The sequence below is a fragment of the Bos mutus genome, chromosome 4 (assembly GCF_027580195.1).
Source record: "Bos mutus isolate GX-2022 chromosome 4, NWIPB_WYAK_1.1, whole genome shotgun sequence".
Lineage (NCBI taxonomy): Eukaryota > Metazoa > Chordata > Mammalia > Artiodactyla > Bovidae > Bos > Bos mutus.
Genome location: NC_091620.1, coordinates 102,882,362 through 102,883,501, shown reverse-complemented (window position 1 = coordinate 102,883,501; position 1,140 = coordinate 102,882,362). Strand labels below are relative to the sequence as shown.

Here is a 1,140-nt window from a genome sequence, read left to right as displayed (position 1 = left end):
ACTAAAAGCCCCTGAACTGTACACTTGAAATGGTGAATCATATCTAAAAAATTATTACTAAATGTCAGGCAACACACGGCAGGGGAGCTGCATCTGTTCAAACAACACTCTTTGAAGCCAAAGTTCATAGGTAACACGGGGGCTAGAGAAATGGCACCATAAATCATTAGTATAAAGGATTCACTTGTCAGAAGTACCCTCGTCATTTAGTCCAGTTTACTAAACATAGTTGTTCAGGGGTTTCAAACAGGACACCTTTAACATTTAGTGTTTTCCGAGGTTAACACAATTGCGGGCTGACCCCTTCTCTGGCATTGAAGACAACACTGTGTTATTGAGATTGGCTGATGTCCCTCCTACACCTGAATTTCAATTACAGTTGTCTTTATGTAGGGACTTCCCTGGTGGCTCAGATGGTAAAGCGTCTGCCTGCAATGCGGGAGACCCAGGTTCAATCCCTGGGTTGGGAAGATCTCCTGGAGAAGGAAATGGCAACCCACTACAGTACTCTTGCCTGGAAAATCCCATGGACAGAGGAGTCTGGTAGGCTATAGTCCATGGGGTCAGAGTATATGTGTGCTCAGTTGTGTCTGACTCTTTGCAACCCCATGGACTATAGCCTGCCAGGCTCCACTTGTCCATGGGATCTTCCTGGTGAGAATATTGGAGTGCAATTGCCATCTCCTGTTCAAGGGACCTCAAAGGATCTTCCTGACCCAGGGATCAAACCTGCCTCTCCTGCACTGGCAGATTCTTTACCACTGGCGCTGCCTGGGAAGACCAAAATTGTCTTTCCTTAGTGTAATAACATGCTTTACCATGAGTAGCTCCGTTGCTTAAGTAATTTGTAGGATATCTGGGGATGAAATTGAAGATGTTACCAACTTAAATATTCTTGGCATGATCTACAACCTGAATGGATTTAGAATTCATTTCCTCACTGAAGAAAATGGGTCAAGCCATAAAACCTGTGGCTGTACAGGTCACCAATTACTGTTGTACACTTGCAACATGTCACCCGGGTTGGTGGTTTAAGTACAAGAATACAGAAATTTCAAATTAATTTGGACTGTTGTTATTAATAAAATCCTGAGAAAGAGATGCTATGATGGTTACTTTTTATGTGTCAGTTACGACTGG

The 1,140-nt window shown here is 43.3% G+C and overlaps 1 non-coding gene across 1 annotated transcript; it reads left to right on the top strand.

The window, feature by feature from the left end:
• The first annotated feature begins 398 nt into the window (after positions 1 to 398).
• Positions 399 to 470, top strand: TRNAC-GCA (transfer RNA cysteine (anticodon GCA)). Its single transcript has one exon. It is a non-coding gene; the product is annotated as a tRNA-Cys (tRNA).
• Positions 471 to 1,140: the final 670 nt, after the last annotated feature.